Source organism: Hyla sarda, unplaced genomic scaffold (genome assembly GCF_029499605.1).
Source record: "Hyla sarda isolate aHylSar1 unplaced genomic scaffold, aHylSar1.hap1 scaffold_1250, whole genome shotgun sequence".
Classification (NCBI taxonomy): domain Eukaryota; kingdom Metazoa; phylum Chordata; class Amphibia; order Anura; family Hylidae; genus Hyla; species Hyla sarda.
The window spans coordinates 32,427-46,311 of record NW_026607871.1 but is presented as its reverse complement, the minus strand read 5'-3'; the positions used below and the strand labels follow the sequence as shown (position 1 = coordinate 46,311).

General features: G+C 43.4%; 8 pseudogenes; all 8 read left to right on the top strand.

Moving 5' to 3' along the window:
- Window positions 1–1,259: 1,259 nt before the first annotated feature.
- On the top strand, window positions 1,260–1,523 carry LOC130303841 (U2 spliceosomal RNA; annotated as a pseudogene).
- A 1,483-nt stretch (window positions 1,524–3,006) lies between these two features.
- Window positions 3,007–3,270, top strand: LOC130303840 (U2 spliceosomal RNA; annotated as a pseudogene).
- Window positions 3,271–4,744: 1,474 nt separating this feature from the next.
- Window positions 4,745–5,008, top strand: LOC130303839 (U2 spliceosomal RNA; annotated as a pseudogene).
- Window positions 5,009–6,506: 1,498 nt separating this feature from the next.
- On the top strand, window positions 6,507–6,771 carry LOC130303867 (U2 spliceosomal RNA; annotated as a pseudogene).
- A 1,483-nt stretch (window positions 6,772–8,254) lies between these two features.
- Window positions 8,255–8,518, top strand: LOC130303837 (U2 spliceosomal RNA; annotated as a pseudogene).
- Window positions 8,519–9,988: 1,470 nt separating this feature from the next.
- On the top strand, window positions 9,989–10,252 carry LOC130303836 (U2 spliceosomal RNA; annotated as a pseudogene).
- A 1,474-nt stretch (window positions 10,253–11,726) lies between these two features.
- On the top strand, window positions 11,727–11,972 carry LOC130303815 (U2 spliceosomal RNA; annotated as a pseudogene).
- A 1,476-nt stretch (window positions 11,973–13,448) lies between these two features.
- LOC130303835 (U2 spliceosomal RNA) lies at window positions 13,449–13,712 on the top strand (annotated as a pseudogene).
- The last annotated feature ends 173 nt before the right edge of the window (window positions 13,713–13,885 follow it).

Below are 13,885 nucleotides of genomic sequence, written 5' to 3'. Positions count from 1 at the left end.
GCTGTCTTGTGGGTGGTGCTGAATCCTGTTAAATGACATGAGGGTCTCATGCCTATACACAAGGGTGTGTCATTGCTGTTGCTTGACCATGCATTGGTTTCTGTGGTCAGTGAATGATAAAAACAAAATTTACCATCCATTGATGGATGGGAAATCCGCCATGAGGCATTTGTTTTTAGAAACTGCTGCTCACAACCAATGTTGCAATGGAGTGTCTCCATCTGCTGGTGGTATTGGAAAGGCATTAGTGCTATGACAGGGTCTGAAGAAGAAGAAGAAGAAGAAGAAGAAGACGGAAAAAAATATATATAAAAAGAAAAAGAGAGAGAGAGAGAGAGACTGACTTAGTGAGCGAGTGAGTGAGAGAGTGAGAGTGAGTGAGAGTGAGTGAGAGTGAATGAGTGAGTGAGTGATTGAGTGAGTGAGTGAGTGAGTGAGTGAGAACAAATGAGTTAAAGCAAGTGAGTGAGAGAGATCGAATGAATGAAAGTCTGAATGACAGAAAGAAAAAAGGATGAAGAAAGAAGCATGAAGAAAAAAAAATGTATATGGAGTTGCTGACATGAGTGCAATCTACAAAGCCGTTGAGGCTGATCCTCATGGGAGGATTATTGCACCAGGACCCTTAGCACTTTTAAAATGCCATTCAATGCCACGGGCTAGATGTAAACTGCAGATGACCATGTTGTGGTAGTTACCATGGATACCCAAGTGATGTGTGAGCTAACACATAGGCCCAACAGATTCCAAGAAGGCCACAATCACCAGCGGCACCACCATCGATTGTCAGGTCACCCGGATTCAGCAAATACCAGAGTCCAAAATGATGCAGGTTTATACTGTTAATTTTCAGTTTATCGTTACAGTTGGTGTTATTCCATGTCGGAAGGGACGCAGCTACAGCCAGTGGGGTAACTAGAGACAGGCAGGCAGCTATGTGCAACAAAGGTAGGCGTGTTGTTTTCATATGCAGATCTGAAATATTGTCTTATATGCAAGAGGAGGAGTGATGGGGGTTCAGGCAAAAGCCAGGCTATGGATTGCATTGCTAAATGCTCCATCAGAGTGCAATGGTCACCTGTCCTTTTTTTAAGTGATGATGTGGGTTTAGCCTGTGCTGTATGTATGTATGGGTGGCTGACTGCCACCCACCCAGAAAGTGTATGGGAGGCTGGTTGGCTGCCAGCCTTCCTTCCATTCCTATGAGTAATGTGAGTGCTCATGAAGGGGACATGGTTGGGTCCACCCCTTTCCCGGTTATCCCCTCTAGGCCTTTTGGCTTAGATCAAGTGTAAAAAAAGAAAGGATCTTGCGACAGATCGCATCCTGAGGCACGTTTTTTTTTGTGTGAATACTTGCACTTGGGTGACTTGTGAGCACATACTGATACATACGTTCCCTATCTGGGGACCATAAATTAAATGGATTTTTGAGAAAGGGAGCTGATTTGGAAGCTTGCTTCTGTCGCCCTATGCATTGACCCGATGTGGCAGTATCTTCGGGTAGTGAACAGTGCACCACCCCATTCCAGTGTTAAACAAGAAAGATTCTCATTTAATCCTCCGTGGGTGAGAATTTGAGTTTGAGAATTGGAGACCAAAATGATGAGTTGCACTGACTGGTTTATGAACGTCTATTCATTTAGCGTTTTAATGACCATGTTTGCACACTGATTGGTGTAAAAAAATAAAATAAAACTAAATAATAATAATCTAGCACACCTGTGCAGGTTTGACATGACATGACAGGTAGCTGTCTTGTGGGTGGTGCTGAATCCTGTTAAATGACATGAGGGTCTCATGCCTATACACAAGGGTGTGTCATTGCTGTTGCTTGACCATGCATTGGTTTCTGTGGTCAGTGAATGATAAAAACAAAATTTACCATCCATTGATGGATGGGAAATCCGCCATGAGGCATTTGTTTTTAGAAACTGCTGCTCACAACCAATGTTGCAATGGAGTGTCTCCATCTGCTGGTGGTATTGGAAAGGCATTAGTGCTATGACAGGGTCTGAAGAAGAAGAAGAAGAAGAAGAAGAAGAAGACGGAAAAAAATATATATAAAAAGAAAAAGAGAGAGAGAGAGAGAGAGACTGACTTAGTGAGCGAGTGAGTGAGAGAGTGAGAGTGAGTGAGAGTGAATGAGTGAGTGAGTGATTGAGTGAGTGAGTGAGTGAGTGAGTGAGAACAAATGAGTTAAAGCAAGTGAGTGAGAGAGATCGAATGAATGAAAGTCTGAATGACAGAAAGAAAAAAGGATGAAGAAAGAAGCATGAAGAAAAAAAAATGTATATGGAGTTGCTGACATGAGTGCAATCTACAAAGCCGTTGAGGCTGATCCTCATGGGAGGATTATTGCACCAGGACCCTTAGCACTTTTAAAATGCCATTCAATGCCACGGGCTAGATGTAAACTGCAGATGACCATGTTGTGGTAGTTACCATGGATACCCAAGTGATGTGTGAGCTAACACATAGGCCCAACAGATTCCAAGAAGGCCAGAATCACCAGCGGCACCACCATCGATTGTCAGGTCACCCGGATTCAGCAAATACCAGAGTCCAAAATGATGCAGGTTTATACTGTTAATTTTCAGTTTATCGTTACAGTTGGTGTTATTCCATGTCGGAAGGGACGCAGCTACAGCCAGTGGGGTAACTAGAGACAGGCAGGCAGCTATGTGCAACAAAGGTAGGCGTGTTGTTTTCATATGCAGATCTGAAATATTGTCTTATATGCAAGAGGAGGAGTGATGGGGGTTCAGGCAAAAGCCAGGCTATGGATTGCATTGCTAAATGCTCCATCAGAGTGCAATGGTCGCCTGTCCTTTTTTTTAAGTGATGATGTGGGTTTAGCCTGTGCTGTATGTATGTATGGGTGGCTGACTGCCACCCACCCAGAAAGTGTATGGGAGGCTGGTTGGCTGCCAGCCTTCCTTCCATTCCTATGAGTAATGTGAGTGCTCATGAAGGGGACATGGTTGGGTCCACCCCTTTCCCGGTTATCCCCTCTAGGCCTTTTGGCTTAGATCAAGTGTAAAAAAAGAAAGGATCTTGCGACAGATCGCATCCTGAGGCACGTTTTTTTTTGTGTGAATACTTGCACTTGGGTGACTTGTGAGCACATACTGATACATACGTTCCCTATCTGGGGACCATAAATTAAATGGATTTTTGAGAAAGGGAGCTGATTTGGAAGCTTGCTTCTGTCGCCCTATGCATTGACCCGATGTGGCAGTATCTTCGGGTAGTGAACAGTGCACCACCCCATTCCAGTGTTAAACAAGAAAGATTCTCATTTAATCCTCCGTGGGTGAGAATTTGAGTTTGAGAATTGGAGACCAAAATGATGAGTTGCACTGACTGGTTTATGAACGTCTATTCATTTAGCGTTTTAATGACCATGTTTGCACACTGATTGGTGTAAAAAAATAAAATAAAACTAAATAATAATAATCTAGCACACCTGTGCAGGTTTGACATGACATGACAGGTAGCTGTCTTGTGGGTGGTGCTGAATCCTGTTAAATGACATGAGGGTCTCATGCCTATACACAAGGGTGTGTCATTGCTGTTGCTTGACCATGCATTGGTTTCTGTGGTCAGTGAATGATAAAAACAAAATTTACCATCCATTGATGGATGGGAAATCCGCCATGAGGCATTTGTTTTTAGAAACTGCTGCTCACAACCAATGTTGCAATGGAGTGTCTCCATCTGCTGGTGGTATTGGAAAGGCATTAGTGCTATGACAGGGTCTGAAGAAGAAGAAGAAGAAGAAGAAGAAGAAGACGGAAAAAAATATATATAAAAAGAAAAAGAGAGAGAGAGAGAGACTGACTTAGTGAGCGAGTGAGTGAGAGAGTGAGAGTGAGTGAGAGTGAATGAGTGAGTGAGTGATTGAGTGAGTGAGTGAGTGAGTGAGAACAAATGAGTTAAAGCAAGTGAGTGAGAGAGATCGAATGAATGAAAGTCTGAATGACAGAAAGAAAAAAGGATGAAGAAAGAAGCATGAAGAAAAAAAAATGTATATGGAGTTGCTGACATGAGTGCAATCTACAAAGCCGTTGAGGCTGATCCTCATGGGAGGATTATTGCACCAGGACCCTTAGCACTTTTAAAATGCCATTCAATGCCACGGGCTAGATGTAAACTGCAGATGACCATGTTGTGGTAGTTACCATGGATACCCAAGTGATGTGTGAGCTAACACATAGGCCCAACAGATTCCAAGAAGGCCAGAATCACCAGCGGCACCACCATCGATTGTCAGGTCACCCGGATTCAGCAAATACCAGAGTCCAAAATGATGCAGGTTTATACTGTTAATTTTCAGTTTATCGTTACAGTTGGTGTTATTCCATGTCGGAAGGGACGCAGCTACAGCCAGTGGGGTAACTAGAGACAGGCAGGCAGCTATGTGCAACAAAGGTAGGCGTGTTGTTTTCATATGCAGATCTGAAATATTGTCTTATATGCAAGAGGAGGAGTGATGGGGGTTCAGGCAAAAGCCAGGCTATGGATTGCATTGCTAAATGCTCCATCAGAGTGCAATGGTCGCCTGTCCTTTTTTTAAGTGATGATGTGGGTTTAGCCTGTGCTGTATGTATGTATGGGTGGCTGACTGCCACCCACCCAGAAAGTGTATGGGAGGCTGGTTGGCTGCCAGCCTTCCTTCCATTCCTATGAGTAATGTGAGTGCTCATGAAGGGGACATGGTTGGGTCCACCCCTTTCCCGGTTATCCCCTCTAGGCCTTTTGGCTTAGATCAAGTGTAAAAAAAGAAAGGATCTTGCGACAGATCGCATCCTGAGGCACGTTTTTTTTTGTGTGAATACTTGCACTTGGGTGACTTGTGAGCACATACTGATACATACGTTCCCTATCTGGGGACCATAAATTAAATGGATTTTTGAGAAAGGGAGCTGATTTGGAAGCTTGCTTCTGTCGCCCTATGCATTGACCCGATGTGGCAGTATCTTCGGGTAGTGAACAGTGCACCACCCCATTCCAGTGTTAAACAAGAAAGATTCTCATTTAATCCTCCGTGGGTGAGAATTTGAGTTTGAGAATTGGAGACCAAAATGATGAGTTGCACTGACTGGTTTATGAACGTCTATTCATTTAGCGTTTTAATGACCATGTTTGCACACTGATTGGTGTAAAAAAATAAAATAAAACTAAATAATAATAATCTAGCACACCTGTGCAGGTTTGACATGACATGACAGGTAGCTGTCTTGTGGGTGGTGCTGAATCCTGTTAAATGACATGAGGGTCTCATGCCTATACACAAGGGTGTGTCATTGCTGTCGCTTGACCATGCATTGGTTTCTGTGGTCAGTGAATGATAAAAACAAAATTTACCATCCATTGATGGATGGGAAATCCGCCATGAGGCATTTGTTTTTAGAAACTGCTGCTCACAACCAATGTTGCAATGGAGTGTCTCCATCTGCTGGTGGTATTGGAAAGGCATTAGTGCTATGACAGGGTCTGAAGAAGAAGAAGAAGAAGAAGAAGAAGAAGACGGAAAAAAATATATATAAAAAGAAAAAGAGAGAGAGAGAGAGAGACTGACTTAGTGAGCGAGTGAGTGAGAGAGTGAGAGTGAGTGAGAGTGAGTGAGAGTGAATGAGTGAGTGAGTGAGTGAGTGATTGAGTGAGTGAGTGAGTGAGTGAGTGAGAACAAATGAGTTAAAGCAAGTGAGTGAGAGAGATCGAATGAATGAAAGTCTAAATGACAGAAAGAAAAAAGGATGAAGAAAGAAGCATGAAGAAAAAAAAATGTATATGGAGTTGCTGACATGAGTGCAATCTACAAAGCCGTTGAGGCTGATCCTCATGGGAGGATTATTGCACCAGGACCCTTAGCACTTTTAAAATGCCATTCAATGCCACGGGCTAGATGTAAACTGCAGATGACCATGTTGTGGTAGTTACCATGGATACCCAAGTGATGTGTGAGCTAACACATAGGCCCAACAGATTCCAAGAAGGCCAGAATCACCAGCGGCACCACCATCGATTGTCAGGTCACCCGGATTCAGCAAATACCAGAGTCCAAAATGATGCAGGTTTATACTGTTAATTTTCAGTTTATCGTTACAGTTGGTGTTATTCCATGTCGGAAGGGACGCAGCTACAGCCAGTGGGGTAACTAGAGACAGGCAGGCAGCTATGTGCAACAAAGGTAGGCGTGTTGTTTTCATATGCAGATCTGAAATATTGTCTTATATGCAAGAGGAGGAGTGATGGGGGTTCAGGCAAAAGCCAGGCTATGGATTGCATTGCTAAATGCTCCATCAGAGTGCAATGGTCGCCTGTCCTTTTTTTAAGTGATGATGTGGGTTTAGCCTGTGCTGTATGTATGTATGGGTGGCTGACTGCCACCCACCCAGAAAGTGTATGGGAGGCTGGTTGGCTGCCAGCCTTCCTTCCATTCCTATGAGTAATGTGAGTGCTCATGAAGGGGACATGGTTGGGTCCACCCCTTTCCCGGTTATCCCCTCTAGGCCTTTTGGCTTAGATCAAGTGTAAAAAAAGAAAGGATCTTGCGACAGATCGCATCCTGAGGCACGTTTTTTTTTTGTGTGAATACTTGCACTTGGGTGACTTGTGAGCACATACTGATACATACGTTCCCTATCTGGGGACCATAAATTAAATGGATTTTTGAGAAAGGGAGCTGATTTGGAAGCTTGCTTCTGTCGCCCTATGCATTGACCCGATGTGGCAGTATCTTCGGGTAGTGAACAGTGCACCACCCCATTCCAGTGTTAAACAAGAAAGATTCTCATTTAATCCTCCGTGGGTGAGAATTTGAGTTTGAGAATTGGAGACCAAAATGATGAGTTGCACTGACTGGTTTATGAACGTCTATTCATTTAGCGTTTTAATGACCATGTTTGCACACTGATTGGTGTAAAAAAATAAAATAAAACTAAATAATAATAATCTAGCACACCTGTGCAGGTTTGACATGACATGACAGGTAGCTGTCTTGTGGGTGGTGCTGAATCCTGTTAAATGACATGAGGGTCTCATGCCTATACACAAGGGTGTGTCATTGCTGTTGCTTGACCATGCATTGGTTTCTGTGGTCAGTGAATGATAAAAACAAAATTTACCATCCATTGATGGATGGGAAATCCGCCATGAGGCATTTGTTTTTAGAAACTGCTGCTCACAACCAATGTTGCAATGGAGTGTCTCCATCTGCTGGTGGTATTGGAAAGGCATTAGTGCTATGACAGGGTCTGAAGAAGAAGAAGAAGAAGAAGAAGAAGAAGAAGACGGAAAAAAATATATATAAAAAGAAAAAGAGAGAGAGAGAGAGAGACTGACTTAGTGAGCGAGTGAGTGAGAGAGTGAGAGTGAGTGAGAGTGAATGAGTGAGTGAGTGAGTGAGTGATTGAGTGAGTGAGTGAGTGAGAACAAATGAGTTAAAGCAAGTGAGTGAGAGAGATCGAATGAATGAAAGTCTGAATGACAGAAAGAAAAAAGGATGAAGAAAGAAGCATGAAGAAAAAAAAATGTATATGGAGTTGCTGACATGAGTGCAATCTACAAAGCCGTTGAGGCTGATCCTCATGGGAGGATTATTGCACCAGGACCCTTAGCACTTTTAAAATGCCATTCAATGCCACGGGCTAGATGTAAACTGCAGATGACCATGTTGTGGTAGTTACCATGGATACCCAAGTGATGTGTGAGCTAACACATAGGCCCAACAGATTCCAAGAAGGCCAGAATCACCAGCGGCACCACCATCGATTGTCAGGTCACCCGGATTCAGCAAATACCAGAGTCCAAAATGATGCAGGTTTATACTGTTAATTTTCAGTTTATCGTTACAGTTGGTGTTATTCCATGTCGGAAGGGACGCAGCTACAGCCAGTGGGGTAACTAGAGACAGGCAGGCAGCTATGTGCAACAAAGGTAGGCGTGTTGTTTTCATATGCAGATCTGAAATATTGTCTTATATGCAAGAGGAGGAGTGATGGGGGTTCAGGCAAAAGCCAGGCTATGGATTGCATTGCTAAATGCTCCATCAGAGTGCAATGGTCGCCTGTCCTTTTTTTAAGTGATGATGTGGGTTTAGCCTGTGCTGTATGTATGTATGGGTGGCTGACTGCCACCCACCCAGAAAGTGTATGGGAGGCTGGTTGGCTGCCAGCCTTCCTTCCATTCCTATGAGTAATGTGAGTGCTCATGAAGGGGACATGGTTGGGTCCACCCCTTTCCCGGTTATCCCCTCTAGGCCTTTTGGCTTAGATCAAGTGTAAAAAAAGAAAGGATCTTGCGACAGATCGCATCCTGAGGCACGTTTTTTTTTGTGTGAATACTTGCACTTGGGTGACTTGTGAGCACATACTGATACATACGTTCCCTATCTGGGGACCATAAATTAAATGGATTTTTGAGAAAGGGAGCTGATTTGGAAGCTTGCTTCTGTCGCCCTATGCATTGACCCGATGTGGCAGTATCTTCGGGTAGTGAACAGTGCACCACCCCATTCCAGTGTTAAACAAGAAAGATTCTCATTTAATCCTCCGTGGGTGAGAATTTGAGTTTGAGAATTGGAGACCAAAATGATGAGTTGCACTGACTGGTTTATGAACGTCTATTCATTTAGCGTTTTAATGACCATGTTTGCACACTGATTGGTGTAAAAAAATAAAATAAAACTAAATAATAATAATCTAGCACACCTGTGCAGGTTTGACATGACATGACAGGTAGCTGTCTTGTGGGTGGTGCTGAATCCTGTTAAATGACATGAGGGTCTCATGCCTATACACAAGGGTGTGTCATTGCTGTTGCTTGACCATGCATTGGTTTCTGTGGTCAGTGAATGATAAAAACAAAATTTACCATCCATTGATGGATGGGAAATCCGCCATGAGGCATTTGTTTTTAGAAACTGCTGCTCACAACCAATGTTGCAATGGAGTGTCTCCATCTGCTGGTGGTATTGGAAAGGCATTAGTGCTATGACAGGGTCTGAAGAAGAAGAAGAAGAAGAAGAAGACGGAAAAAAATATATATAAAAAGAAAAAGAGAGAGAGAGAGAGAGACTGACTTAGTGAGCGAGTGAGTGAGAGAGTGAGAGTGAGTGAGAGTGAATGAGTGAGTGAGTGATTGAGTGAGTGAGTGAGTGAGTGAGAACAAATGAGTTAAAGCAAGTGAGTGAGAGAGATCGAATGAATGAAAGTCTGAATGACAGAAAGAAAAAAGGATGAAGAAAGAAGCATGAAGAAAAAAAAATGTATATGGAGTTGCTGACATGAGTGCAATCTACAAAGCCGTTGAGGCTGATCCTCATGGGAGGATTATTGCACCAGGACCCTTAGCACTTTTAAAATGCCATTCAATGCCACGGGCTAGATGTAAACTGCAGATGACCATGTTGTGGTAGTTACCATGGATACCCAAGTGATGTGTGAGCTAACACATAGGCCCAACAGATTCCAAGAAGGCCAGAATCACCAGCGGCACCACCATCGATTGTCAGGTCACCCGGATTCAGCAAATACCAGAGTCCAAAATGATGCAGGTTTATACTGTTAATTTTCAGTTTATCGTTACAGTTGGTGTTATTCCATGTCGGAAGGGACGCAGCTACAGCCAGTGGGGTAACTAGAGACAGGCAGGCAGCTATGTGCAACAAAGGTAGGCGTGTTGTTTTCATATGCAGATCTGAAATATTGTCTTATATGCAAGAGGAGGAGTGATGGGGGTTCAGGCAAAAGCCAGGCTATGGATTGCATTGCTAAATGCTCCATCAGAGTGCAATGGTCGCCTGTCCTTTTTTTAAGTGATGATGTGGGTTTAGCCTGTGCTGTATGTATGTATGGGTGGCTGACTGCCACCCACCCAGAAAGTGTATGGGAGGCTGGTTGGCTGCCAGCCTTCCTTCCATTCCTATGAGTAATGTGAGTGCTCATGAAGGGGACATGGTTGGGTCCACCCCTTTCCCGGTTATCCCCTCTAGGCCTTTTGGCTTAGATCAAGTGTAAAAAAAGAAAGGATCTTGCGACAGATCGCATCCTGAGGCACGTTTTTTTTTGTGTGAATACTTGCACTTGGGTGACTTGTGAGCACATACTGATACATACGTTCCCTATCTGGGGACCATAAATTAAATGGATTTTTGAGAAAGGGAGCTGATTTGGAAGCTTGCTTCTGTCGCCCTATGCATTGACCCGATGTGGCAGTATCTTCGGGTAGTGAACAGTGCACCACCCCATTCCAGTGTTAAACAAGAAAGATTCTCATTTAATCCTCCGTGGGTGAGAATTTGAGTTTGAGAATTGGAGACCAAAATGATGAGTTGCACTGACTGGTTTATGAACGTCTATTCATTTAGCGTTTTAATGACCATGTTTGCACACTGATTGGTGTAAAAAAATAAAATAAAACTAAATAATAATAATCTAGCACACCTGTGCAGGTTTGACATGACATGACAGGTAGCTGTCTTGTGGGTGGTGCTGAATCCTGTTAAATGACATGAGGGTCTCATGCCTATACACAAGGGTGTGTCATTGCTGTTGCTTGACCATGCATTGGTTTCTGTGGTCAGTGAATGATAAAAACAAAATTTACCATCCATTGATGGATGGGAAATCCGCCATGAGGCATTTGTTTTTAGAAACTGCTGCTCACAACCAATGTTGCAATGGAGTGTCTCCATCTGCTGGTGGTATTGGAAAGGCATTAGTGCTATGACAGGGTCTGAAGAAGAAGAAGAAGAAGAAGAAGACGGAAAAAAATATATATAAAAAGAAAAAGAGAGAGAGAGAGAGAGACTGACTTAGTGAGCGAGTGAGTGAGAGAGTGAGAGTGAGTGAGAGTGAATGAGTGAGTGAGTGATTGAGTGAGTGAGTGAGTGAGTGAGAACAAATGAGTTAAAGCAAGTGAGTGAGAGAGATCGAATGAATGAAAGTCTGAATGACAGAAAGAAAAAAGGATGAAGAAAGAAGCATGAAGAAAAAAAAATGTATATGGAGTTGCTGACATGAGTGCAATCTACAAAGCCGTTGAGGCTGATCCTCATGGGAGGATTATTGCACCAGGACCCTTAGCACTTTTAAAATGCCATTCAATGCCACGGGCTAGATGTAAACTGCAGATGACCATGTTGTGGTAGTTACCATGGATACCCAAGTGATGTGTGAGCTAACACATAGGCCCAACAGATTCCAAGAAGGCCAGAATCACCAGCGGCACCACCATCGATTGTCAGGTCACCCGGATTCAGCAAATACCAGAGTCCAAAATGATGCAGGTTTATACTGTTAATTTTCAGTTTATCGTTACAGTTGGTGTTATTCCATGTCGGAAGGGACGCAGCTACAGCCAGTGGGGTAACTAGAGACAGGCAGGCAGCTATGTGCAACAAAGGTAGGCGTGTTGTTTTCATATGCAGATCTGAAATATTGTCTTATATGCAAGAGGAGGAGTGATGGGGGTTCAGGCAAAAGCCAGGCTATGGATTGCATTGCTAAATGCTCCATCAGAGTGCAATGGTCGCCTGTCCTTTTTTTAAGTGATGATGTGGGTTTAGCCTGTGCTGTATGTATGTATGTATGGGTGGCTGACTGCCACCCACCCAGAAAGTGTATGGGAGGCTGGTTGGCTGCCAGCCTTCCTTCCATTCCTATGAGTAATGTGAGTGCTCATGAAGGGGACATGGTTGGGTCCACCCCTTTCCCGGTTATCCCCTCTAGGCCTTTTGGCTTAGATCAAGTGTAAAAAAAGAAAGGATCTTGCGACAGATCGCATCCTGAGGCACGTTTTTTTTTGTGTGACTTGTGAGCACATACTGATACATACGTTCCCTATCTGGGGACCATAAATTAAATGGATTTTTGAGAAAGGGAGCTGATTTGGAAGCTTGCTTCTGTCGCCCTATGCATTGACCCGATGTGGCAGTATCTTCGGGTAGTGAACAGTGCACCACCCCATTCCAGTGTTAAACAAGAAAGATTCTCATTTAATCCTCCGTGGGTGAGAATTTGAGTTTGAGAATTGGAGACCAAAATGATGAGTTGCACTGACTGGTTTATGAACGTCTATTCATTTAGCGTTTTAATGACCATGTTTGCACACTGATTGGTGTAAAAAAATAAAATAAAACTAAATAATAATAATCTAGCACACCTGTGCAGGTTTGACATGACATGACAGGTAGCTGTCTTGTGGGTGGTGCTGAATCCTGTTAAATGACATGAGGGTCTCATGCCTATACACAAGGGTGTGTCATTGCTGTTGCTTGACCATGCATTGGTTTCTGTGGTCAGTGAATGATAAAAACAAAATTTACCATCCATTGATGGATGGGAAATCCGCCATGAGGCATTTGTTTTTAGAAACTGCTGCTCACAACCAATGTTGCAATGGAGTGTCTCCATCTGCTGGTGGTATTGGAAAGGCATTAGTGCTATGACAGGGTCTGAAGAAGAAGAAGAAGAAGAAGAAGAAGAAGACGGAAAAAAATATATATAAAAAGAAAAAGAGAGAGAGAGAGAGAGACTGACTTAGTGAGCGAGTGAGTGAGAGAGTGAGAGTGAGTGAGAGTGAATGAGTGAGTGAGTGATTGAGTGAGTGAGTGAGTGAGTGAGAACAAATGAGTTAAAGCAAGTGAGTGAGAGAGATCGAATGAATGAAAGTCTGAATGACAGAAAGAAAAAAGGATGAAGAAAGAAGCATGAAGAAAAAAAAATGTATATGGAGTTGCTGACATGAGTGCAATCTACAAAGCCGTTGAGGCTGATCCTCATGGGAGGATTATTGCACCAGGACCCTTAGCACTTTTAAAATGCCATTCAATGCCACGGGCTAGATGTAAACTGCAGATGACCATGTTGTGGTAGTTACCATGGATACCCAAGTGATGTGTGAGCTAACACATAGGCCCAACAGATTCCAAGAAGGCCAGAATCACCAGCGGCACCACCATCGATTGTCAGGTCACCCGGATTCAGCAAATACCAGAGTCCAAAATGATGCAGGTTTATACTGTTAATTTTCAGTTTATCGTTACAGTTGGTGTTATTCCATGTCGGAAGGGACGCAGCTACAGCCAGTGGGGTAACTAGAGACAGGCAGGCAGCTATGTGCAACAAAGGTAGGCGTGTTGTTTTCATATGCAGATCTGAAATATTGTCTTATATGCAAGAGGAGGAGTGATGGGGGTTCAGGCAAAAGCCAGGCTATGGATTGCATTGCTAAATGCTCCATCAGAGTGCAATGGTCGCCTGTCCTTTTTTTAAGTGATGATGTGGGTTTAGCCTGTGCTGTATGTATGTATGGGTGGCTGACTGCCACCCACCCAGAAAGTGTATGGGAGGCTGGTTGGCTGCCAGCCTTCCTTCCATTCCTATGAGTAATGTGAGTGCTCATGAAGGGGACATGGTTGGGTCCACCCCTTTCCCGGTTATCCCCTCTAGGCCTTTTGGCTTAGATCAAGTGTAAAAAAAGAAAGGATCTTGCGACAGATCGCATCCTGAGGCACGTTTTTTTTTGTGTGAATACTTGCACTTGGGTGACTTGTGAGCACATACTGATACATACGTTCCCTATCTGGGGACCATAAATTAAATGGATTTTTGAGAAAGGGAGCTGATTTGGAAGCTTGCTTCTGTCGCCCTATGCATTGACCCGATGTGGCAGTATCTTCGGGTAGTGAACAGTGCACCACCCCATTCCAGTGTTAAACAAGAAAGATTCTCATTTAATCCTCCGTGGGTGAGAATTTGAGTTTGAGAATTGGAGACCAAAATGAAAATGATGAGTTGCACTGACTGGTTTATGAACGTCTATTCATTTAGCGTTTTAATGACCATGTTTGCACACTGATTGGTGTAAAAAAATAA